Source organism: Chenopodium album, chromosome 5 (genome assembly GCF_948465745.1).
Source record: "Chenopodium album chromosome 5, dcCheAlbu1.1, whole genome shotgun sequence".
Lineage (NCBI taxonomy): Eukaryota > Viridiplantae > Streptophyta > Magnoliopsida > Caryophyllales > Amaranthaceae > Chenopodium > Chenopodium album.
Window position 1 is genome coordinate 48,184,266 of NC_137838.1, and position 25,430 is coordinate 48,209,695.

A 25,430-nucleotide genomic window follows, 5' to 3' on the forward strand; every position below is an offset into this window, starting at 1 on the left:
GCGCCGGACTCCAAGCCTGGCATCTGACGCTAGACCTGGCGTCTGGCGCTAGTGTCCAGCGTTTGGCACTACGCGCGTGTTTGACGCTGCGGTTGTGTTTTATTCTTTTCAAAACTCTAATTTGTTTTTTTTATCCATCCGGCTGATTTTCTGTATAAATAGCCTCCTAAAACCTCCGTTTTCAATCATCAATTCTCTAATTCTCTCTCTCACCAATTCTCATCAAGAATTTCTTGATTCTCTCTCCCTTTTTCTAGCCTAGTCTTTTACAAACATAATTCCTCATACATTAGCACTAGACATACCTAGCATTGTTCGAATTTGCCTTCGCCTTAGACGTGAAAGGTTTGAATTTCTGAGGGTTTGGTCCAAAATCTCTCCTTCAATTATTTAATTTAATTGTTAATTTATATTTTCCTTGAAGTTACTAACATGTGTATATTGTTATTAGAAAGAGATACGAGACATCCAAGTAAGTGATTTAATTGTTTGCATTGATATTATGATATAGAAATCATGTCTAGGTTGTTATTATGATTCCTAGTATCATGTTAGGATGCTTGATGTTTTGAATGACAACAATGATTCCTAGTATTATGTTTAGGGAAAAGGTTATAATATCAAATATGCTTATTACGATTCCTGCGATGCTTCCTATATTCTTTCCTAATATTCATGTTGGTATCATGTTAGGGCTATATATTTGATCTTTATGTTTAGTGACATGCTAGAGTTTGTTATTAATCTTGTTAGTATCATGCCTAGAATCTTGATATTATTATGCTTTAACATGATTATGCTTATTATTAAGATGATAATTATTTATGATGATTATGATGATTTTTATTGTTATGATTATTATTATGTTGCTTGATATTTATTGTCATTGCTTGATCACGCCTTTTATGCATGTTTAAAGGGAATTAATACTTGTAATCACGCTTAATAAGTGACAAGGCAATAATCGTGTCGTTCAGCGACTACACCTAAATCAAATGAATTTATAACGCTCTACTGACCTAATACGTGTATAGGGTAAATAGAGGGGTCGAACCACAGGGAGAAATGCTTAATCACTGCATTCATTACCTAGGGTCTAAGCTATCTCAGAACAAGAAGTGTGAATAACTAAAAGGTTAAACTAAGAACGAAATGGATTAAAATTAATGTAGCTAGGAACCAAGGGATATGGGTAGGTGAAGTTGACGCTTGATCATGCAATAACAAAGTAGCATATCAATGGTAAACTAAACATGCATGAATACCGAAGTAAAGGGGTCCAATCTAACCGCCTTCCGGGGTTAATTGGCTTCTCCTAACATAGCCTCTATGTTTCCACATTAGAACCATATATTAGAAGGTGTAAACAAAGAATTATCGATAGTAATGAATCTCAACTAAGTCAACTTCCGTTACTTGTTAGCAAAGACTCATCTTTGATCAACTAACAATGTGCACTTACAAGAAGACCAAAGAATATCAAGCATGTAAAGACTTTAATCACCATTAACATAACCCCAACATTATAAGCATGAACAATTAGCAACTACACCATCCCCACACCCTTGGCTAGGTGACTACTCACAAATCATATTGAAAACAATATCAATCATCAAATCAATAAGCATCAACATGATTAATAAGCAAACAAGAAAAATCAAAGCAAATAAGCAAAATAAAAAACAAAGGTAAAGAGAAAGAGTAAGAGATTGCTCATTAATTGAAGATTAAGGTCTACAAAGGATTGAACAAACTCCTTCTTCAAAATCCAAGTTCATCAATGAAGAAAACCACACTTTCTCTCTCTACCAATGAAGACTAATAGTGTTTCTCTCTCTAGATTAAGCTAAAATGTAGAAAAATTAAAACTAAGTTAATCTAATCCCTCAAAACGTTCTAAGATGGGACTTATATAGTCTGTACAGAGCCACCTGATAAAAGGAGAGGTCCGACTGAACAATAGGAAGGTTCGGCCGGACTACAGGGTAGGTTCGGCCGGACTACAGGGTAGGTTCGGCCGGGCCATGGGTAGGTTCGATCGAACCTCCCTGATCCTGGTCTGGTCGAACTCCTGTTGTTCGGCCACTCCTGCAAAACTGCCAAATTTCATCTTGTCCCTGCCTCGACGTTCGGCCGAACCACTGAGCAGGTTCGGCCACACCTTGGTTCGGCCACACCTTCAGGAGGTTCAGCTGAACCTCTTCTGAATCATACTTCCTCCAGCTTCCCTTGAGCTTAGCTTCCTCCTCTTGAAAATCCCGATGGTTCCTACAAACCATAAGCATTAAAATCACAATAAGAACAAAGCGAGAAGACCAAGAAAAGGGAAGATAAAGGAGAAAGAAAAGAGGAAGCAAAACTAAGTAAAAATGCTTAGAAAAAGGGCCAAACAAGTGCAAATGAGGGGAGAATCCTTAGAGAAAAAGGATAAAAGAGTGGCATAAATGCCACTCATCAAAATCCCCCACACTTGCCTTTTGCTTGTCCTCAAGCAAGAAATACTAAAACAAAAAGACAACACACACACAACAATCATAATATGACAAGGGTTAAGAAAATCAATCAAGCTTCACGATGGGAAATGCTCCAAATGGACTCTAACATAGGGACATGAATCAAAGAACGCTTACTTTTCTTAACTCAAAGAGGGGGAACACGTTCTAAGATGCTCATGATTGAAGGAGACAAACCTAAGCTAAGCGTAGAGAACTAATGATTTCATCCTCTGCCCTAGCCCCAACCAAGACGATCCGCGTTCTCTCCACTAGCTTCAAATCATCCCCAAGTTAGCTCCTCATGATTCCTCGAGGGAACCGGAAAAATAAATTTTATGCGGAGTCATAAGGTTATCCCGACATCTCAACTATGCACACTCTCTCCATAGGGTTGAAATCTATCTCCCTCCACCGTTCTTTGACCGCACTCCTCCAAGTCCAAGGGTCTTAACTCGGGTTGTAATGTCATGGCTAGGGGTTAAGGTTGGGAATTAATTTGAAAATTTTGGTGGCAAATCCTAAGTGAAGCAAAAGAGTGGCCATCTCTCAAGAACAACCTACGAATTGAACCTAAATTCAAATTGCAACCTTCAATACAAAATTTCACAACATTACTTCATTTCTCTCATTATTTTCTCTTTCTTTTCTTTATTTCAACTCTTCTTCTTTTTTTCATATTCTTTTTCCCCCTTTTTTATTTATTTATTATTTATTTATTTATTTATTTTTTCTTTTGGTCTTCATACGTTGCATCCTTCCTCGCAAACTTTTTGCAAATATTTTCTTTCATGAACAACTTTCAAAATCTCACTTGAACCAATATTCACAACTTTCTTGCCCTAAAACCAACACTCTCAAATTCGAACCTCAAAAGCCAATGCTTCACTAACTACAAGGGTTGGTAGAACATAGGCCGATAAGTTTGTAATATGGCTAGATCAAGAAAGGGGAATGAGTCCCAAATTGGTTAGCAAGTGGGTAGATGTAAAAATGAAAACCAAATTTGTAACAAAACACAAAGAAAACAAAGAAAAATAAGAAGAAATGCCCTCTTCCTCCTTTAAAGTTGTTTGGTCATGATCTCGGGAGCTAAATACCAACACAAAGATTAAGACATGCATAGTTAAGGATCCAAAGCGCCGCTCACAAGAATGATGAAGGCTAGAACAAATGACGCTCACACGGGATAAAAATAAGCAAATACCAACCGGGCTACCTTAGCTTATAATGTGTCTAGGGGGTTCAAACGTCATCAAAAGTTCCCGTGAACTAGGGGGTTCAAACGTCATCAAAAGTTCTAAACCGGGCTACCTTATCTTATAATGTGTCTAATTCAACCTTAAGCATTCTAAAACCGTGAAAACCCTCACCAACTAGGAAGGTAAGCATTCAATGCCATGTCATCAAAAAGGCACACAAATTCTCGAATCTAAATGAATGAACAAATCCACATCAAAAATATTTCAACTTGCTATAGTCATGCTTGTGACATAAAAGAGAACAAGAAAAACACACAAAAAGGAGGAAGAAATTAAAAAGGTTCATAATCGAGGCATGTAAATCAAATAAATCCCAATCGACATACAAGTGATCGTTGATATCAACATCAACGATCCCAGGTTCCTTGGAACCAAAATCAATCAACCTCAAACCATTCAACTCTTCCTAAACTAGACCTAAACTAAGCACTCAAAGAAAAAGAAAAAGAAAGAGAGGAAAGGTCTCACCAAATGCCGCTTGAAATATAAGACAAGGTAATATATCCAATCTCACCAAGGGAGCTAGTGTTGCTCCTTAACGTCCTACATCTCCGCTTTAAGCTTCAATAAAGATGATCCATACAAAAGAAACTACAACAAAACAAGAAAAGGTTAGAAAACAAAGAAAAAGACTAAAGAAATAAACAAAAAGAAGAAAAAAAATAAATAAAAAGCTATCTACAAAGTTTGGATTAAGGGGATTTGGATTTTCGGGAAATTTGGTTTTTTTTTTCTCGGGAGCATCTCCACCTACAAAAACTCAGGAATCATCAAAGAAAATCATCAGAAATCAGCAAAAATAATCATAAAACATCATCATCATCATCATCACATCACCACATCAATATCATCACAACATCACCATCTCATCACATCACCATCACAACATCAGCAACATCATCACCACCATCACAACGCCACATCAATACCACACGGCCACTATTCTCACTATCCTCCTTATGTGCAAGCAACTACCCTACCACTCTACCTTCCTATGTACACTTCAACCAACCAAAAGGACATCCTCCCCCATACTATTCTTTTGCTCGTCCCGAGCAAAAGTTACAAGCGAGAAGATCGGGGGGAGGGAAAAGAACCCTCATCACTGGTTATCATCTCCTCGCCCCCTAGGTTGAGGGGGGTTATCAGGATCAAACCCAGGAGTGTCCATGAAAGGGTGGAAGGGTTGGTTAAAGTGCTCATAGGGCCACCCTTGGGCACCCCAACCACCAATAAAAGGAGCGGGGGTGGATGTGGATGCCGGGTCATAAGCCGGATCACACCCACCCGAACGATAGGGGTCGTATGGGGGGGGTGCCAACGCGTGGGGTAGGGTCGATGGGACCTTCCCAATAGGCGTAGCAAGGGGGGGTGGGGTGTTGAGGGTCATAGGGTCCCCAATCATTGACCGGACCCTCTTGAGGAGGGTGGTAAGGGTAGTTCACATAGGGTGCTTGAATGCCCGCGTGCACAAGATTGTCATAATTTGCCCTCGCGTAGTACCCCCATTGCTCAATGGAAGCTTGATTGTCTCGACGGATATCATCGAGGGTACTACGAATGGCATTGAAATCAAAAGGAGGAATGGAAGAAGAAGATGCCTCACCTCCCCCGCTAAGGGGGGGAATGATTTGCTCCTGATGGAGGACCGGCGAAGGTTGAGGAACTCCACCCCGGGCTCTAGTTCGCCTCAGCTCATTGGGGATGTTTTGCTGAGGGATCTTCCATTTGAGAGAAGCGGAGTGGTCCACCGTAGTGAGGTCGGGGTCCGGGAGGACACACCATTCGATCTCCATATCGACCAAGAGGATGAATCGGCGCTTGCTAGTAGTGTAGTTGAGGAAGCGGCTGTGACGGAGGGCACTTATGGAAAGAGCATAGGGAGGGAACTCGTCGGTGAGCTCTTCTCGGGTTTGGTGCACGGGTGGGAGCAATTCAATTTGATCTTTGTATGCTCCATTCTTCAAAGAAAGAGCAATGATAGTAATCATGCCACCCATAAAGATCTCATCACCAAGACGGTTATCCCTAGTATCCAAGAGTCGTTGGATGAAGGTGGAGGAGCATTGAAATTTGAGCCGTTAAGGATTATCGGCCAAGAATAGGCAATCAACCTTGTCTTTTACCATGGAGCCGAGGTTGGCTTTGAAGAACACGGCATATTGGAGAAGCCGTACAAAATACCTCAAGGCTATATGAATGAACCTTTGAGGTATTGGTTTGAAACCTATCCTTGTTGGTGATACTCCTCCACCACTCTTGCTCGTTGTAAGGAATGCGATGAGAGGAGGTCATTTCGGGTGGGTGATCAAGGCCGGTGGCATGCCAAAAGAAGATCTCATTTAGATCACTTTCCGTTAAAGAGTGATCCTCGTTGAACATTCTGAAGTGAATCATGAGTTGAGGATCCTCATCGACATCTTCCGGCTCAAAAACTTCCTTGAGAAGAGAGGCAAGGAATTCCAAAGTCTCACGCTCGTAAGTGTGAGCGTGGAGGTGAATGAAGTCACCCCATCCAAAGTTTTGAGCCAACCTTACCACCTCATCCAATATTCCCAGCTTCCTCAAAGTTTGGGGGCAAAAGAATCTTGTAGACCGAATCGGACGCTTGACGAGTGACTCATAGATGGGCCAAAATTGCTCGTCCGAAGCAATAATGCCATGATCATTGATGCCGGGAGGAGGTGGGAATTATGGTCCTGAAGATTCTCCCACTCTCTTCCTCTTTGACTTTCCTTTTCCCTTGCCAAACATTTTGATTCTACAAATTCACCAAGAGCATATCATTAGAAAAAATTGATAAGAAATGACATAAGAAGCCAAGTAGCTAGCCAAGGTAAAAGTGTATGCATGAGAGTATACGATTCAAGGCATGCATGAATACATTTGAACCAAGGTTTGAATAAGAATTCCTATGTCATTCCTATATTAGTCCTAACAAAGTCTAGGTGAAATTTGGCATGATGTCCCCTAATTTTCATGATATCCATTCATCAAACCATCAAAATCAAACCAAAACAATGAATAACAATCTCCAACAACATCAAACTCATGCATTTCTCAATCATAAAATGGTAACATGAACACCCTAGTATGAAATCAACAATCTTAAGCAAAGACATTGAGATTAAAATAAAACCAAGGCAAACATGCATAATCATCATAACAACATGTTCTACTATCAACAACCAATCAATTGCAGCAAGTCAATCCAAAGAACCACATGAATCAAACAAGTTATTACTAACAATTTCAAGAATACCACAATTCATACTTAAATATGTAAAACATGGTAAAACTATGAGAAATTGAAGAAATAAACTTGCAAAAGCTAGGAAAAACATACCACAATTGATTGGAAGCAAGTAAAAACCCAAAAACACCAAAGCACTTAAACCCTTGAAATTGGGGAAAATGAAAAGATGGGTTTTTTTGTGAGGAATTTTTGGTGGAGATTGTAGAAATTGAGTAGAGGATGGAAAATAAGTGAGAAAGGGTGAAGATTAGAGTGATTTTGATGGAGATTTGAGGTGTTAAGGGGAGGTGTAATGGAGGTTTAGAGTGAGAAGCAGGAGAAAGGGGTAGGTGACGAAAATGGGAATGAGGGTCACGAAAATATCCGCAACATAAGAATATGGCAGCAGCAATTTTTTTTTTCAAATCTGAAGAAAGGTTCGGCCGAACCAAGGGTATGTTCGGTCGAACCACAGTGAAAGTTTGGTCGAACTCACCTTTGGTTCGGTCGAACCATGGCCAAAATTCATTTTTTCTAAATCCAGGCTGAAAGTTCCAGCAAACATGCGAAAATAGAGGAGTGACCGAACCTGGAGATCAAGAGAGTTCGGTCGAACTACAGTGCATGTTCGGTCGAATCTCCTAAGGGTTCGGTCGAACCTTTGCTGAAACTTCATTTTTGCAAATTTTAGCAGAATGTTGCTGAAATTTTTCAAAAATTGAGGAGTGACCGAACCCAGGACAGTTCGGCCAAACTACAGTACAAGTTCGGTCGAACCATTCTTAGGTTCGGTCGAACCTTCTGCCAGAATGCAAAATTTTTGTTCTGGGCAGAATGTTGCCATAAATCCTTGAAAATGATGTAGTGGCCAAACATAAAGTGGTTCGGCCAAACTCCCATAAAGAATCGCACAAGTAAAAATAGTCCTTAACACACATCTAAACACCATACAATCATGCTAGATGCAAAGCATATCAAAAACCCAAACACAATCAAAACTCATAAATCCCAACAATCCAAAGTTGTAGATGGAAAAATAGAAGCAACATGAAAAGAAAAAGTAGAAAAGGGTTAGAAACTCGGGTTGCCTCCCAGAAGCGCTTTTGGTTAACGTCGTTAGCTCGACGTTCCTTGAGTTGATCAAGGAGGGTCGAATTGACGATGCCCATCAAGAAGTGTCACAGAAATCGGTTCATCACTTGGGAATCCTTCATAATAGGGCTTGAGACGGTGACCGTTGACTTTGAAAGGAGAGTGGGCGTCTTGGGAGATGTCGTAGGCTCCATATGGAAACACTTCCGTGACAATGTACGGCCCACTCCACCTTGACCTAAGTTTTCCCGGGAAAAGCTTCAAGCGGGAGTTGAATAGGAGGACTTTTTGGCCTTTGACGAATTCCTTCTTGACAATTTGAGCATCGTGCCAAGCCTTAGTCCGCGCCTTATACATGCTTGCGCTATCGTAGGCATTCATCCTCAACTCCTCTAACTCATGTAACTCTAGAAGCCTTTGCTCACCCGCACTATGGAGATCAAAGTTGATTTGCTTGATTGCCCAATGCGTTCGATGCTCCATCTCCACGGGCAAATGACAATTTTTCCCATAGATAAGCTTGTAGGGAGTGGTCCCTATTGGAGTTTTAAAGGAGGTCCTATAAGCCCATAGTGAATCAATGAGTTTGGAGGACCAATCCTTCCTTGTCCTAGCAACCTTCTTCTCCAAAATCACCTTGAGCTCTCTATTGGTGACCTCCGCTTGACCACTTGTTTGAGGGTGGTAAGCAAGCCCTCGCTTGTGAGACACCCCATACTTATCAAGTAGTCGAACGATGGTGTGGTGCTTGAAATGCGATCCCCCATCACTAATTATTGCTCTTGGAACACCAAATCTCGGGAAGATCATTTTCTTGAAAAGATTGACCACCACCTTAGAGTTATTCGTTGGAGAAGCCACGGCCTCCGCCCACTTAGACACATAGTCAACGACGACCAAAATATACTTGTTCCCATGTGAAGAAATGAAAGGGCCCATGATGTCTATAGCCCACACATCAAAAACTTCAAGCTCAAGGATGGGGTTTTGCGGCATTTCATCCCTTCTAGAAATATTCCCCATCCGTTGACATCTATCACAAGTCTTGACAAATATCCAAGCATCCTTAAATAGAGAAGGCCAAAAGAGCATAGATTGAAGGACCTTTGAGGCGGTCTTTTGAGCACTCATATGCCCACCACAAGGAGAAGAGTGGCACCTATGGAAAACACTTTGAACCTCGTCGTTAGGGAAGCATCTCCTCAACAAACCATCGACCCCTCTTTTCAATAAAATAGGATCATCCCAAATGTATCTCTTGGCCTCGTGCTTGAGTTTTCGACGTTGTTGCGAAGTGAAATCCGGCGGTATGGCACTACAAGCTAAGTAATTCACAATATCCGCATACCACAGCTCCGATTTCACTTCAAGGACATATAGCAAATCATATCTTAGAGCTTCCTCTATTAGCAAGCCATCATCTTCAAACCTTGCACCGCCCAACCTTGAGAGGTGATCCGCCACCACATTCTTGGCTCCCTTATTGTCTCTCATCTCATAATCGAAGTCTTGGAGGACTAAAACCCATCTCAACAACCTTGGTTTAGCTTCCTTCTTCCCTATCATATATTTGAGAGCCGAGTGGTCGGTATACACAATTGTCTTAGAACCAATGAGGTAGGTTCTAAACTTCTCGAATGAATGGATAACCGCTAGGAACTCCTTCTCGGTAATTGTGTAGTTTCGTTGGGCATCATTGAGAGTTTTAGAAAAATAATGTATGACATGAAGTTTCCCATCCTTTCGTTGTCCAAGAACCGATCCAATGGCTTCGTCACTTACATCGCACATGAGCTCAAATGGAAGAGACCAATCCGGACCTTGGACAATAGGAGCGGTGCAAAGGGCTTCTTTCAACCTACAAAAGGACTTATGACAAGCATCATCAAACACAAACTCCTTATCTTGTTGCAATAGGGATGTGAGAGGCTTAGTGATCATTGAAAAATCTTTTATAAAGCGCCGATAGAACCCGGCATGGCCAAGAAAAGACCTCACTTCCCTCATGTTGGTGGGGGGAGGAAGTTTTTCGATGACCTCAACCTTGGCTCTATCAACCTCAATACCGGCATGGGAAATTTTGTGCCCAAGAACAATCCCACTTTCCACCATAAAGTGGCACTTTTCCCAATTCAACATGAGGTTAGCCCTCTCACACCTTTCTAAGCAACGAGATAAATTAGATAGACAATCTTCATAGGTGGCTCCTCCAACGGAGGAGTCAGCCATGAAGACTTCTATCTCATACTCAATACTATCACTAAAAATGGACATCATGCAACGTTGGAATGTTGCGGGGGCATTACAAAGCCCGAAAGGCATCCTACGATACGCATAAGTACCGTAGGGGCATGTGAAAGTCGTCTTCTCTTGATCCTTGGGGTCAATCGGGATTTGGAAAAATCCCGAGTAACCATCAAGGAAACAATAGAAGGAATGCTTTGTAAGCCTTTCCAACATTTGATCAATGAACGGTAGTGGAAAATGATCTTTGCATGTACTTGTGTTAAGTTGGCGATAGTCAATACACATGCGCCAACCGGTAACAAGTCTAGTGGGTACTAGTTGATCATGATCATTTTCACTACCGTCATGCCCACTTCCTTCCGCCCAACCTCTTGCATGGAAGGGTTAAGCTTTCTTTGCCTTTGCCTAACGGGTTTGGAATCTCCCTCTAGATCAATTTTGTGCATACATAAAGATGGACTAATACCTTTGATATCATCAATGGTATAACCCAAATCTTTCTTGTGTTTTCTCAAAACATTGATCAAGAGGGAGGTTTGCTCCTCCATTAGGTTAGAATTTACAATAACGGGGAAAGACTCATCGGGACCAAGAAATGCATACCTCAATCCCAAAGAGGTTTCAAGTCTACCTTTGGTGCTCCCTTACCATTGGGGCTCTCTTCTCTTTCTTCAACTTGAAAGAGGTCATGAATGTAAGGAGCCTCTTCTTCCATGCTCGCGCCCTTGCACTCCTTCTTGCTTTCCTCAAGCAAATCCTCATAGAATTGTATGTCTTCTTTGTGAGTACCTATCTTTGATTCATTCAACAACACACTTTCAAGAGGATCATTAGTAGCATACAAGTGGGAGCGAGAAAATTCATTAAGAACGGTATCAAGAACATCTACCCTAAAGCATTCACCACTTGAGGAGGGTTGTTGCATGACATTATTCAAATCAAACTCAATAGAATCATTGTCAATTTTTAAGGATATCTTCCCCTCCTTCACATCGATGATAGATCTAGAAGTAGCTAGAAATGGCCAACCAAAAATTATAGGAATCCTCTCATCCTCATCCATCTCTAGCTCGTAGAAATCCACGGGGAATGTGAACTTTCCTATCCTAAGGGGAATGTCCTCAACTTTGCCCATGGGGAACTTAACGGAACGGTCCGCTAGTTGGAGAGTAATGTTAGTGGGAAAGAGGGTTCCTACACTAAGATTTTGGTAGACGGAATAGGGCATGAGACTCACACTTGCTCCTAAATCACACAAGGCTTTATCAAATTTAATGCCATTGATAGAACAAGGGATGGAAAAGTTACTCGGATCTTTCTATTTGGTAGGTAGTTTGTTGGAAAGAATTGCACTACAATTGGCGGTCAAACTCACCGTCTCACAATCCCTTCTCCCACTCAAAAGGTCTTTCAAAAATTTGGAATAGTGGGGCATTTGCTTCATAGCATCAACAAAAGGGACGGAAATATGCAAATTCTTAATGACTTCCAAAAACTTCCCAAATTGGGCATCAATTTTAGCTCTCACAAATCGTTGTGGAAATGGTAGCTTCTCCTCTCTAGGTTGGCGATTTAGGGGCAAGGGGGTGGCTTCTTTTTCTTTTGGCACCTCAACATGTTTTTCCTTTTCAACACTCAATGGCTCATTGGGTTTTTCACATTCATTCTCTAACTCCACCTCTTCTTGGGGTTCTTCCTCAATTAAAGGGTCACTCCCTACTACCTTTACACTCCTAGTTGTCACAGCATACAAAGGTTTTGGGTTGACTCCTTGACTTGGGATGTGAGAAGAAGAAGAAGAAGAAGAAGAAGAAGAAGAAGAAGAAGAAGAAGAAGAAGAAGAAGAAGAAGAAGGGGAAGAATTAGATGCAAGTTGAGCAATTTGGGTCTCAAGCATTTTCATATGAGCATTGGTTTGTTTTTTGCCCTCTTCATGTTTCTTTTGATCCTCCTCACGCATTTTCAAAAGAGCATCTAATTTAGCCATCACGGGATCAATTGGAGGGGCTTTAAGTTAAAGAGGTTGTTGAGGTGGAGGAAGTTGGGGTTGATGGAAACCCGGAGGCCTATTAGTTTGGGCATAGTTAGAAACAACTTAGCCCCTATTGCCTCCGGTGCCTTGGTTAGGAACATTGCTTTGTTGATTATTTCTCATGTTACCTTGGTCACCAAAATTTTGATTTTGATGGTCATGGTATCGGGAATTAGGTTGTTGGTTTTGATTACCATACCCCCTTTGGTTAGAGTAGCCTCTTCCATTGAAATTGGAAGGGCCTCCCCCACCATGGTATTGGTTATCATAACCACCACCACTTTGGTTCCACCCACGGTTTCCACCTTGATTCCAATTCCCCATTTGATTGGAGTTTGGCCTCAAGTTTCCTACATTTCCCATTCTAGGAGCAAAATTCATATCATTGACATTTTCCATATTACCATCATGTTCATGGGAAGGGGGTTGAACTTCACAAGCATATACACAATGAGAGGTATCATGATCATAGGTTTCACAATTAGAACAAAACATGCATCCTTGGGGCATTGTATTGTAAGAAGAGGGGGAGGAAGTATCCATACCATTGCCTCCCTTGGTTGAAGGGGAGGTATTACCATAAGGGTTGGACCTTTCTTTCATCAATTCATCCATTTGCTTGGTCATTTTGGAGATTTGGGTAGAAAGGTTGTTGATTGCGTTGGCTTGCTCCAATGCATAAACACCCTTGCTAGAAGTAGCATCCCTTTCTCCTTCGTACCAATCATCATAGTGCTTTGCGGCCTCCTCTATAATACACTCCACTTCATGCTCTCCTTTGTTCATGATTGGACCACCGGCCGAGGCGTCTAGGCTTGTTCTTCCTTGAGGTGTGAGACCTCCATAGAAAGTGTGAATGAGTTGATACTTGGGTATCCCATGGTGTGGGCATTGACGTTGAAGCTCTTTGTATCGTTCCCATGCCGCACTTAGAGACTCACCACTCTTTTGGAGAAAACCTTGAATCAAAGACCGAGCCTCGGCGGTCTTCCTATGGTTATAAAACCTCCTTAAGAAAGCCGTAGTCACTTGGTCCCATGTTGTGACAGAATTAGGGGGCACCTCCTTCTCTAGCCATTCTAGACCTCTCCCAATTAGCGAAAATGGAAACATTTTGAGGCGAATATATTCTTGAGTCACTCCATTGGCCTTTATTGTGTCACAATATTTCTCAAACTCTTTTAGGTGCTCTTGAGGACTCTCAAACTTTCCACCCGAGAATTGTTTCCTCTCAATCAAGGCAATCAAATTAGGCTTGATCTCGAAATTTTTGGCTTGAGTAGTAGGAGTTAGGATCCAACTTTGCGCTCTAAAAGCTTCGGGGGCCCCAAGACGACTCAAAGGCGTATTCTCTCCCATTTTAGAACCTTCTTCACTCTCAAACTTATAGGTTGAGAAAGGGTTGATTTCTGAACTCGAAGATGATTTAGGGCTATCTAATCCTTCACTTGAGGGTGAAGAGGGTGGAGTATCTTCTAATTCTCTTACTCCTCTCGTCTGGGTGTGAGAATTTCTACTCCTTGCTCTTGTTTCTCTTCGAAGTAGGGTCAAAGACCTCTCTAGCTCTGGATCGATGGGAATCAAAGATCTTGAGCAGGTTCGTCCTCTATTCATACAACAAAGCTAAGAAAACGTAAGCACTGACGAGTAACAAAAGTAGCAAACACTAACAAATAAAGATGAGATAGTCTCAAACAAGCAATGAAATAGCAATGGAAGCCGTTAAGAAGCAATTAAGGAAAGACTTCACCCCCATTGGGATGAGCTACAATGCTTCCTTCGACCGACTCCATAATAAGGGACTCATTACTCCCATTGGACCTATTCAAGATCCCGCACCTGAAAAGAGATTGCCTAGTTGGAATCTAGATGCACATTGCAAGTACCATCAAGGTAGGGGTCGTACTACTGAGAGCTGTTGGAAGCAAAAAGAGGTTATCCAACATTTGATCGACAATAAAAAGCTTCCCATACCTCCAGCTAGTAAGAAGAGCGATTGATGATAAAAGCAAACAACACAAGGCGAGCTTCAACGACAAGATTTCGTAACCTCATTTTTACTATTTCTTTTATTTAACCCTTCCCCAATAAGTCTAGCATAGGCAACTTTTTATTCCCCTTAGATTTATTTTGTAGGATCATTCTTTCTTTTCCTTTGATAAAAATGAGCATTTATTTTCTTACATATGATCATTTCATTACATAAGATCATTTCATTACATAACATAAAAAATAAAAATAAAAAAATCCATGCCGAACTAAGCGCAAGGTATACCAATGATTTGAGGTACCCCTTATAGCCACATCATATCATCTTTTACCCTTCAAATATGTAATCCTTTCTTGATAACCACTTTGAGCCTAATCTAACGATTGACTTTTCTTTATTCAACCCACATCTACCTAACCTTGGGATGCGATGGTGTGTAACTTATGCAATTTCAAAAGCTTGATGATATATATACATATATATATATATATATATATATATATATATATATATATATATATATATATATATATATATATATATATATATATATATATATATATATATATATATATATATATATATATATATATATATACATACATAATAAAAGTGTACAAAAGGGCAAGTGTTTCAATGTCTTTGATATGAACACGTCTCAGATTGCGTTTCTTATTGAGTGCTCGGTACCGTGCCTGAGAAACATGAATGCCAAGTAAGTGATAGACCGCATGATCGGGATTGCCCATACTTATAAAAATAAAATAAATGCAAAGCAAAAGAGAGATTAAAATATGAACGAAAAAAAGAAAAGAGAGCTAAAAAAGAGTTGAAAGCCTCAAGCATAAAAATATAAAGATTCAAAAGCAGGGTTGCACACCTTGGGGGCTTATCGAGGGTCTTGAGCCTTAATCCCCTTCTTCTTCAAACCTTTAGCCTAACCACGTAACAACCCTTAAAAGACCTCTTTGAGGTATACATATAACTGTGCGAGGTTCGGCTAGAGCTGCGTTTGGCCTGATTCCTAACGGATACGTAGGCAACCTCACATCGAGGTGCGGCCGTAATAAAAATTCATTCATATTCACATTCACAAACTCACACCATGATCATATCAAGGGATCCCTTATGCTCATCCTTATCCATTTAGAGCTAGACTTGGGGGCTTGATCCTTACATCATTAGCTTACCTAGCCTAAGAGTCACCATTATTTGACTCTTCTAAAAATAATATTTTCCCATACACTTAGTCTTTACAGCCTAACTTTAGAGTCACTTTCACACACTTCAAAGAGACATGACCAAATAATCCTTTCCTTAGGAACCCTTTGTCATGAAATCTTAACACAACATTGAAGCATACTTCGTCATAACAAAATCACTCATCACTCATCATTGCATCACAAAGTATGAAGTGCTTAGCCTCCGTGCCTAAGTTACCTAAATATTTTCATCAAAGATAGCCTAGGATGAATTAATCCTTGCGCCTTGAGAGATAGTATCAAACAACTTTTGACTAAGCTCATTCAACATGCACCATCTAAAACTTCTTCCTTTTTGTGTCTTTCTTTTTCGGGAGAAAGTCGGTACTGTAGACACCCATTTGTGTCTCCCCAAAACCAAACCCAGTGATGAATACCTTTCATGTCATTTGATTATCGAACAAAGCGAAAGTGTTAAAAGTCTAGTGATGAGGATGTTTTTATTAAAATATCTCTTCATTCTGTTTTTGAAAATATTTCTTTTATTATCTTATTTATAAAAAACGTGCATTCCATTTTAGTCTGGTCCATTAGAAGGGCCAAATAATGGTGTAGTTGGATGGGGCTTGAAAATACCTTTCCAACCATATATTATAAGCCCATTTCCGATGAATAATGAGGAAGTTATGGCCAAAATACTAAACTGGGTCCGATTTGGTTTTTATATACGGCCCAATGATCTAGAAGAGGGCCTATTATTAATTATCATTCCTAAAGCTATTAGGATTGATTATAGTCTTCTAGGACACTCTAGAAAATTTTTTTAAATCATAATGGAGTTAGGATTGATAATTATGTTTCAAAGAGTTTGAGATTGAATAAAACTACTCCTTTTTAGAATCCTTGTTTTGTACGAAGTGGAATATATTCAGATTTTATTTTCGTGCCTCACAATATTTATCCAAATTTTATATGGTTGGATAGATATTGAAATTATCTTTCCAATGATATATTATAATATTAATTCCGTGCTATAACGAAAAAGATATGAATGAGATATGAAACTCTATCCAAAACTGAAACCGTCCCACTATTTCGGCCATATATTTATATCTACAAAAGAATATAATCTGATTTTAATTGGGTTGGAAAGTAGACTTCAATATATTTCCAACGACACATTATATAACTTATTTTGACTTCTGGATCAAAAGATATGATAAAAACAAAATCCGCAAAAACTGTTTTGCAGCGTCGGACTCCAAGCCTGGCATCTGACGCTAGACCTGGCGTCTGGCGCTAGTGTCCAGCGTTTGGCACTACGCGCGTGTTTGACGCCGCGGTCGTGTTTTATTCTTTTCAAAACTATGATTCGTTTTTTTTATCCATCCGGCTGATTTTCTGTATAAATAGCCTCCTAAAACCTCCGTTTTCAATCATCAATTCTCTAATTCTCTCTCTCACCAATTCTCATCAAGAATTTCTTGATTCTCTTTCCCTCTTTCTAGCCTAGTCTTTTACAAATATAATTCCTCATACATTAGCACTAGACATACCTAGCATTGTTCGAAGTTGCCTTCGCCCTAGACGTGAAAGGTTTGAATTTCTGAGGGTTTGGTCCCAAATCTCTCCTTTAATTATTTAATTTAATTGTTATTTTATATTTTTCTCGAAGTTACTAACGTGTGTATATTGTTATTAGAAAGAGATACGAGGCATTTAAGTAAGTGATTTAATTTTTTGCATTGATATTATGATATAGAAATCATGTCTAGGTTGTTATTATGATTCCTAGTATCATGTTAGGATGCTTGATGTTTTGAATGACAACAATGATTCCTAGTATTATGTTTAGGGAAAAGGTTATAATATCAAATATGCTTATTACGATTCCTGCGACGCTTCCTATATTCTTTCCTAATATTCATGTTGGTATCATGTTAGGGCTATATATTTGATCTTTATGTTTAGTGACATGCTAGAGTTTGTTATTAATCTTGTTAGTATCATGCCTAGGAGCTTGATATTATTATGCTTTAACATGATTATGCTTATTATTATGATGATAATTATTTATGATGATTATGATGATTTTTATTGTTATGATTATTATTATGTTGCTTGATATTTATTGTCATTGCTTGATCACGTCTTTTATGCATGTTTAAAGGGAATTGGTACTTGTAATCACGCTTAATAAGTGACAAGGCAATAATTGTGTCGTTGAGCGACTACACCTAAATCAAATGAATTTATAACGCTCTACTGACCTAATACGTGTATAGGGTAAATAGAGGGGTCGAACCACAAGGAGAAATGCTTAAGCACTGCATTCATTACCTAGGGTCTAAGCTATCTCGGAAAAAGAAGTGTGAATAACTAAAAGGTTAAACTAAGAACGAAATGGATTAAAATTAATGTAGCTAGGCACCAAGGGAAATGGGTAGGTGAATTTGACGCTTGATCATGCAATAACAAAGTAGCATATCAATGGTAAACTAAACATGCATGAATACCGAAGTAAAGGGGTCCAATCTAACCGCCTTCCGGGGTTAATTGGCTTCTCCTAACATAGCCTTTATGTTTCCACATTAGAACCATATATTAGAAGGTGCAAACAAAGAATTATCGATTGTAATGAATCTCAACTAAGTCAACTTCCGTTACTTGTTAGCAAAGAATCATCTTTGATCAACTAACAATGTGCACTTGCAAGAAGACCAAAGAATATCAAGCATGCAAAGACTTTAATCACCATTAACATAACCCCAACATTATAAGTATGAACAATTAGCAACTACACCATCCCCACACCCTTAGCTAGGTGACTACTCACAAATCATATTGAAAACAATATCAATCATCAAATCAATAAGCATCAACATGATTAATAAGCAACGAAGAAAAATCAAAGCAAATAAGCAAAATAAAAAACAAAGGTAAAGAGAAAGAATAAAAGATTGCTCATTAATTGAAGATTAAGGTCTACAAAGGATTGAACAAACTCCTTCTTCAAAATCCAAGTTCATCAATGGAGAAAACCACACTTTCTCTCTCTACCAATGAAGACTAATAGTGTTTCTCTCTCTAGATTAAGCTAAAATGTAGAAAAATTAAAACTAAGTTAATCTAATCCCTCAAAACGTTCTAAGATGGGACTTATATAGTCCGTACAGAGCCACCTGATAAAAGGAGAGGTCCGACCGAACAATGGGAAGGTTCGGCCGGACTACAGGGTAGGTTCGGCCGAACCATGGGTAGGTTCGGTCGAACCTCCCTGATCTTGGTCTGGTCGAAATCCTGTGGTTCGGCCACTCCTGCAAAACTGCCAAATTTCATCTTGTCCCTGCCTTGACGTTCGGCCTAACCACTGAGCAGGTTCGGCCACACCTTCAGGAGGTTCGACCGAACCTCTACTGAATCATACTTCCTCCAGCTTCCCTTGAGCTTAGCTTCCTCCTCTTGAAAATCTCGATGGTTCCTACAAAGCATAAGCATGAAAATCACAATAAGAACAAAGCGAGAAGACTAAGAAAAGGGAAGATAAAGGAGAAAGAAAAGAGGAAGCAAAACTAAGTAAAAATGCTTAGAAAAAGGGCCAAACAAGTGCAAATGAGGGGAGAATCCTTAGAGAAAAAGGATAAAAGAGTGGCATAAATGCCACTCATCAATAATATAATTAATAATCTTGTTTAGGGTTAATATGATTATAATTCAAGTGATCGCCAATAATAGATTTATTTGTGCATTAAATTCAACCAACATAGATAAACAGGTTTAGGGTTAAATCTATTGATTGCATATTAGTCAAAAAGCGCACATGAATACGACCAGAATAAAGTAGAGGCCTATTATTAGGGCAGGTTCAATCTCTTTTAGGTTGGATTTGTACCTACATCCCCGAACTACCAGTCATGGTTTCAGACCTATTAGAGTTGACGATATTCTTGATCGTTAAGGGGTGTAACCTTCACCCTGTGAACAGTTTACAAGTTCCTAAAACTTGTTGGCAACTTTTTTGCTCAATCTTCTTTCCCTTTGGACGCCACCGTACTTTAGTGTATGATCACAATGGGGTTCAAGTTTGGGGTAATGCTTGAAATATTCCCTATATTTACCCTCCACTAAAATGACGGAAATTTTTTGTTTTTTTGCATTTTGAGTCAAGCACATCATAATACAATGCTCACACGAGTCATGAGTCGCACGTGTCAACTCACCTTGGGTCAACTTCAAGTCATTCAGCCACATTGAGCCAACCTCAAGTTAATGAGTCAAGCAACACTAAGACTTAGTTCAACCCTAAAGAAAGATAAGCAAAGTCCTATAGTCCAAAATATAAATGCAGGTGCATCCCAACAAGCAAGAACATTCCTGGATTTTTTCAAAAAATCGCGAATATGACACATGAGATTCTTCCAAGATGAGAGAAGTTATATAGATCAGTGAATTAGAGATGAAGAGCTTTAATTTACAAAAGATTTGAGCGGATTTGCTTGAAAGGAGAATTTAAAGTTCGGAGCGAAATCGAGCAACGAACAGCAGCAACAAGAGCAAAATAAGGAAGACCTGACTCCAGTTTCATTGTTTCGAAAAGAATAAAACACGACTGCAGCATCAAACACGCGCGTGGCACCAAACGCTGGACACTAGTGCCAGACGCTAGGCTTGTCGTCCGGCGCTGCAAGACAATTTTTGCGGATTTTTTTTTATCATATCTTGATCTAGAAGTCAAAATAAGTCATATAATATGTTTTTGGAAAGATCTTGAAGTTTACTTTCCAACCCAATTAGAATAAAATTAAAATATTTTGTAGATAAAATGATATGGCCGAAATAGTGGAAGGGTGTCAGTTTTAGATAGAGTTTCGTATTCCAATCATATCTTTTTTGTTATAGCTCGGAATTAATATTAAAATATAACACTAGAAAGATAATTACAAGATCTATCCAACCATATAAAATTTTGATAAAGATTATGAGGCACGAAAATAAAATTTGAATATATTCCATCTTGTACAAAACAAGGATTCTTAAAAGGAGTAGTTTTATTTAATTTCAAACTCTTTGAAACATAATTATCAATCCTAAATCCATTAGGATTCAAAAGAACCTTCTAGATCATTTTAGAAGACTATAATCAATACTAATATATTTAGGAATGATAATTAATAATAGACCCTCCTCTAGATCATTGGGCCGCATATAAGAACCAAACCGGGCCCAGTTTAGTATTTTGTCCATAACTTCCTCATTATTCATCGGAATTGGGCCTATAATCTATCATTGAAAAGATATTTTCAAGCCCCACCCAACTACACTATTATTGGACCCTTGTCATGAACCAAACTAAACTATATTGACTATTTTCATAAAATAGAGTAGGTTTTCGAAAACAGAAAGAGAGATTTTTTATAAAAATTAATCGCAACATTAGACTTTTTATACCTTCACCTCGTTTGATAATCAAATGAAATAAAAGGTATTCATCATTGGGTTTTTTTTAGGGAGACACAAATGGATGTCTACAGAAGCCCCCACTTTGACTAAGTTTGGAGAAACGCAAGTTTCGAAAACAAAAGTTAAAGTATCGATAGGGACGGAGAATGATTCAAAAAGTTCTGCAATCCTAAATCATTCTTGTAACGCCGATACCTGAAAAATAGCGTTAGTTAAAATAGATAAGTGAATTAAAAAACGCGTATCTTGCACCGTCGAGCACACGTCTCTTGGAGTAACCGATTTGTTGCATTGTTGTTGTGACAACCCTCCACAACCCTGTAATGGAGCTTTTTTGGTATATCCATGCGTCTATGAACAAAGAGCTTTGACGATCTTCCTCAAGCTAGGGGATACCGCCTGAAGACTGTTACGCTTGTAACTGCCTCCATTTTTCGCTGTGATAGTCTTCTCCAAGCCAGAGAATACTATCGAAGATTGCTTTGCCTGAAACGACCTTCTACCGCCTTGTGACCATCTTCCGCAAGCCAGGGAATGTGATCGAAGATTGCTCCGCCTGAACCCATCCTCCGTTGTTGCGATACTTTGGGTGATAACAATCCTCTTTTCTTTGGGAATAGTTGCCAAAACAACTCTTGTATAATGTATGACAATCCGATTTAGGGAAAGTTGTCAATGCTTCGTAACAATCCATCCTTGTAAATGTTGCCACAATGAAGCGACAATCCGTATCTCGGAAAATTTGCCAAAATACAATTTTGGGAAAAGTTGTCAATGCTTCGTAACAATCTGTCTTAAGAAATTTGCTACGATCGACAATATACATCTTGGAATATAACTCTTGAAAGCAATCCACCTTGGAAATTTGCCAAAAAAGAGTCGATCGACAATCCACTTTGGGAAAATTTGCCACTTACTGAAGTGAATAACAATCCATGTTGAGGAACTTTTGCCGAATTTTATGATGAATAGAAACCTAGGACAATCCTTTGGGAAATATTGCCATAGGGAACTGGGTGTATGACAATCCAATCTCAGAAAACTTGCCAGCGATGACAATCCGAACTTGGAAAAAATTGCCAAACAGAGAAGAAGCAAGGCAATCCACGCTTGGAAACTTTGCCAGAGATAACAATCCAATCTTGGAAAAATTGTCGTTTAAAAAGAATGCGCGACAATACATATTTGGAAATATTATCGATTGGGGATGACAATCCAATCTTGGAAAAATTGTCTTATAAGTGCTTGCTTTTGAATCGATGCCTTGGTGCTTGTAATGAGCCAAAGCATAGGCGCTTAAGCTAAGTGAGACGATCGTCATCAGGTCAATGACTTACCGTGATTGTAATTGAGTCGACTACTAATCATGTCAATTTGCTTATAGGGGCTAACTGGCGTACCAAGGAACCCAAAATTGCCGTATGAGGTCCACATAATCCAATATGGGACCACGCATGGCATCTCGTCGCTGCACCAGCGCTCGCCAGAACATATTGTCGCTGCGTTCTCGCTGTATCGCCAAGCGACAGATTTTGTCGCCAGGCGACAGCCTTGTCGTTTGACGCTGGAGTCAGGTTTTCATTCGCGGCTTTTCGAAAAAATCCAGGAATGTTCTTACTCACTAGAATGTACTTGCATTTATATTTTGGACTATAGGACTTTGCTCATATAATTAGGGTTGACTTAAGACTTAGTGTTGCTTGACTCATTGACTTGACACGACTCAAGGTATAAACTTGACTCAATGATGAGTCGTTTCGTGTGACTCGTGTGTGCATAGTGTTGACTCAATGTGATAACACGACATGACTCAATGTGTACATGACTCGTGTGTGCATTGTAATGTGATCGTGCGACTCGAAAAATGCAAAAAAGTAAAAATTTTCCGTCATTTTTGTGGAGAGTACTGACTTTCTTCCGAAATAGAAAGACGTGAAAAGAAGAAAGAGGCGGAGTTTTTAAAGGTGCATGTTGAGTGAGCTTAATCCGTTAACGTTGTCTCTCATAGTACAAGGATTGTAACATCTTAGACTATCCTAGTTGACTCGATATTTATAGTATTTAGGTAACTTAGGCGCGGAGGCTAAGTAATTCATATTTTGTGACGTAATGATGATTGATCTTGATATGACAAGGCATGTTTCAGCGTTGAGTTAAGATTTCATGACAAGGGGTTCCTAAGGGAAGTATATTTGGTCATGTATCTGTGAAAGTGGCACTATGGTTAGGCTGGAAAGGCTAAGTGTATGCAAAGATATTATTTTGAGAAGAGCCAAAAGATGGTGACTACTAGAATTTAAGTAATTAACAACGACCCAACAACGACGACATAAAAATTTCATTGTTAAAAGCATACTTATAACGAGGACTAAAAATGTTTCTCGTGAGTTTTATACTATTGTCTGCACAATGACAAAATAATGTTAAATGTCTATCGTTAATAATCTAGAAATAGAAAATAATAATAAAAAAAAAAAAAAAAAAAAACCAAATCGTCGTTAATAATATATGACGCGGCGGGATTAAAATTTAGAACCGCTAAAATTTCTATTTTTTACTCTTACCTCCCGCTGCATTGAACTCCTAAAAGAAACCCTTGTTTTCCCAATCAAAACCTATTCACTCTAAAATTCCCAATTCGAGGATAATCGGAAGCTGTATTCCTTAATCTTGCTGATCAAGGTCTATTCTTTCGCAAACTTAGAAGCCAACGAAGGATATATTCAATAATCGGTATGTTATTACATCTCTTTTGAATTACAAAATTGCAGTTTGAGTTTTAATTTCAATTTAATATATTGAAGGACTTGTTAATTTGTTAAAATATGAAGTTTTTCCTTTGTTTGATTTTAATTTTAGGCCTGATTTCAATCTGGTTCATCAAATTTCCCCCTTTTCTATTGTAGTTTCATTTGATTTTTAGTCAAAAAGTTTGATGTTTTATTGAATCCTTGAGTTAACAATCTGATTCTTGTTTTCTAATTTGTTTAACTATTTGCATGTATCTCTAAATTATTTCCTTTAATTTGTCTCTTATCCTTTGTTATCTACGCATACATGATGTAAATTTTTTTCAATACTTTTAATTAAATAATTTGTTGGTTGGAATATTAGCAGTGTAAATTAGCATATATAAGTTGCTATAGATAAACTGTGGTTTATGTGAATTAATTTGAGAAAATTTATGATGTTATATATATATATATATATCAATCTCGACATACACATCTAATCTGAAATTATGAAATCCATAGTTGTTCTAATGATATAAGTAGCATAAAAATTTTGCTTTTATCATTATATTTTCGTGGGTTATTGGTCTGATATTAGTTTTAATGGTATGTGGATATTTGTCAGGCCATTTTTGGTGTGTATGTAAGATGATGTTAGTTACATCATCATGTGTGCTAGAGTATATTGGGAGACTACAATAATATATAAATTAGGAATAATTATAGGGAAAAGTGAACCTTAACCTTTTATTAAACAAGATAATGGCTGGGCATTTACTTTAGATTTGATTATTTAAAGGCTGCATGCACTTCCATTAAAGTAATAATAATATTTCTTTCTTTATTTCTTGAAAAATTGGATATATATGTTGTTTCAATTACACTATGATATTTTGATTGCATAAAAGGATAACAACTGAAACCCATAATCTGAAAATGTAAGACAAAAATTTGATAATATATACTAAATTCATGCCTTTTTGGATTATTTGCGGTTTCCTTTGCAGTTTTTGTTTTTTGTTTTTATTCAATAATTTTATTTTACTTCATGAAAATGGCTCCTAGTACGGATTGGATGGCAATCGAGGATTATGTTAATGACCCAGCATATGAGGAGGGAGTTCACATTTTCTTAGACTATGCTTTTCAAAATGTGAAAACCCATACGATTCGTTGTCCTTGTTATAAATGTATTAATGGAGAATCCGGTGATCGTGAGAAAGTTAAAGAAAATCTACTAGTTTATTGAATAGTAAAAAGGTACACCTTTTGGTAACATCATGGTGAGGGGTTAAATGAGCCCAAGCTCATGTCAACTGGAAATGATGTAGTAGAAAATGAAAACCCTGATGAAGTGCATGATATTTTAAGGGATTTATTTCCCGAGTACAACAATGTCGATGTTAATGACGTTGAGGAGCCTAACGCTAATACTAAAAGATTTTATAAATTAATGAAAGATTCTCGAGATCCTGTATATGAAGGTTGCAAGACTTCTAGAATGTCTGCCCTCTTAAAACTTCTTCATATAAAAACTCTTAGTCGTTGGAGTATTGAGTCATTTACTATGCTTCTAGAATTCTTGAAAAATGAGCTTCTTCCCAAGGGATCAAATTTGCCGGATTCTTATTATGAATTTAATAAGGTAATGAAAGATCTTGGCCTATCATATCAGAAGATTGATGC

The 25,430-nt window shown here is 38.5% G+C and overlaps 1 non-coding gene across 1 annotated transcript; it reads left to right on the plus strand.

The window, feature by feature from the left end:
- Positions 1 to 13,234: 13,234 nt before the first annotated feature.
- LOC145633460 (small nucleolar RNA R71) lies at positions 13,235 to 13,340 on the plus strand. The gene has a single exon (XR_014112785.1). It is a non-coding gene; the product is annotated as a small nucleolar RNA R71 (small nucleolar RNA).
- The last annotated feature ends 12,090 nt before the right edge of the window (positions 13,341 to 25,430 follow it).